Source organism: Microtus pennsylvanicus, chromosome 5, assembly GCF_037038515.1.
Source record: "Microtus pennsylvanicus isolate mMicPen1 chromosome 5, mMicPen1.hap1, whole genome shotgun sequence".
NCBI classification, from domain to species: domain Eukaryota; kingdom Metazoa; phylum Chordata; class Mammalia; order Rodentia; family Cricetidae; genus Microtus; species Microtus pennsylvanicus.
The window spans coordinates 67481987-67484415 of NC_134583.1; the positions used below are offsets into that span (position 1 = coordinate 67481987).

At 50.9% G+C, this 2429-nt stretch overlaps 1 pseudogene; it reads left to right on the forward strand.

Moving 5' to 3' along the window:
- The first annotated feature begins 1096 nt into the window (after window positions 1–1096).
- On the forward strand, window positions 1097–1794 carry LOC142850965 (peptidyl-prolyl cis-trans isomerase A pseudogene; annotated as a pseudogene).
- Window positions 1795–2429: the final 635 nt, after the last annotated feature.

Consider the following 2429-nt stretch of genomic DNA (forward strand, 5'->3'; position numbering starts at 1 on the left):
CTGAGAATAGAGGGAAGCTGGTCTGCTTCTCATTATTTTGTTTGTTTGTTTTTTGTTTTGGTTTGGTTTGATTTTTGTCCTCTGTTTCTTGCTTCACTGTGTGTTGTGCTTTCCTGTCGCTTTAAGGGACAAGCCATGCCCACTCCCATTACCTCTAACCTGACCGCCGCCATCTTGCCCCTTCCTTTTCTGCTTCCTTGGCATGCGCATGTGTTCTGTCTCTCTTTCCTTTTATCTGTTTTCTCTTCTTTTATCTCTTCTCTCTCTCTCCCTCTCTCCCTCAATAAACGCTTTTATGGCTACTTTCTGTGTCTATGGGTCTGCTCACAACCACCACACATTGGGAATTCTGCCACGTGGCCACCGCTCGGGTGCCCGACTCTGGAGCCCGCACCCGGCACCGCTGGGGACCTGCTGGAGCTTGCTGCTGCTCCATGAGCCTGCTGGGCGGGGGAGCCCCCGCATTATTTTAAGAATAACAAATGGTGCGGCAACTCGAATGATTCGCCTGCCCCGGACTTCCACCTGGGGCCGGAGTTCCGGCTTTAGGCACCATCCGGGACTCCGAGCTCCCTCCCGGGGCAGAATCAGGACCCGAGGACCTTTTCTACAACGACCCACGTGTTCCATCTGCCTGGACACAGCTCCTCCAAACAACAAATCAACTAATCGTGAGTGCCCCCATCTCGGCCACCTTAACCATCTCTTTTAACCCAAGGGATTGACCGTTGAGCTCCTGGCAACCCTTCGCAGTTTCTAGGGATGGGGGGAACCTCCAACCGTGGGCCTTCAGGGCCTCGGTTGTTCCCTTCGCTGGCATTCAATTCGGCTTGTCTCCTGTGCTAAGCCTGTGCCTGGGATGGCATGGCCTTAGCCAGCCCCTCAGCTCACCCGCGCCTGGAGGCCCGGGGTCTCCAGTTCTCCCTCTTTTTCTCTTTTCATTCCTTTCTTCCTTCTTTTCGTCGTAACTGCCGCTATGGTGCAGCACGCCGCTACGGTGCAGCCTGACCTTGGCTGAATCCCTTCAGCCAGGTTATAGCACCCCCCTGTAAACTCGGACGCGAGGCCGCTTTGCAGACACCGCTGTCCCCTCTCACCTCTTGCTGCAGCCATGGTCAACCCCACCATGTTCTTCGACATCGCGGCCGATGGCGAGCCCTTGGGCCGCGTCTCCTTCGAGCTGTTTGCAGACAAAGTTCCAAAGACAACAGAAAACTTTCATGCTTTGAGCACTGGGGAGAAAGGATTTGGATATAAGGGTTCTTCCTTTCACAGGATTATTCCAAGATTCATGTGCCAGGGTGGTGACTTCACACGCCATAATGGCACTGGCGGCAGATCCATCTACGGAGAAAAATTTGAGGATGAGAACTTCATCCTGAAGCATACAGGTCCTGGCATCTTGTCCATGGCAAATGCTGGACCAAACACAAACGGTTCCCAGTTTTTTATCTGCACCACCAAGACTGAGTGGCTGGATGGCAAACATGTGGTCTTTGGAAAGTGAAAGAAGGCATGAACATTGTGGAAGCCATGGAGTGTTTTGGGTCCAGGAATGGCAAGACCAGCAAGAAGATCACCATTTCCGACTGTGGACAACTCTAATTCTTTTGACTTGCGGGCTTCTTACCCACCAGACCATTCCTTCTGTAGCTCAGGAGAGCACCCCAGCCCCATCTGCTCGCAGTACCCTGTAATCTCTGCTCTCACTGAAGTTCTTTGGGTTCCATATTCTCCTCATTCCCCTTCAAGTCTAGCTGGATTGCAGAGTTAAGTTGATGATTATGAATAAAAACTAAGTAAGAAAAAAAAAACTCAGACGTGAGTTCACAGGGCCTGGGTGTTCGTGCCATCTGCATCTCGCCTTAACGGGGAGCCATTCTCGTTGTAGGCTTGAGGTGCCATGGTTTTTGCAGGTGTTTTCACGGCCTTGACCATGGGAGCCAAGCCATCCAGACCTATCACTCCGGCCTCATGCTTTAATGCCTTACACTTATCAGTCTCTGTCCAAATAAATGGCCCCATTAAAACTATAGATGGCCATTTTGGGTTCCAGCCTTTTGCCCTTCCCCTCTGCGGCTTTTGTTATGGCATGGCAGCTCTCCAACAGAGCAGACTACACGTGGTGGTCGCCATCTTGGCTGAGGACCACATGGGTCAGGTGACTTTTTCCGCCATCTTGGCTGAGGTACAGGTCACGTGACCACACTCTCCCGATTTTACTCCCAGCTTTCATTTCAGACTTCAAAACCATTGTCAGTCCCACCACTAACCTTATATTACAAAGTTTTTTGCCCTCAGCTGCTCAGAGATCTGGGGAATATGATATTTAAATATTTAATTATTAAAAAACTTTTCACAACAACAACAAAAAAGAGACAGGTTGGCTCCTAGCAGCAGCTCTCTGCTCCCTCCAAAGAAGACAGAAG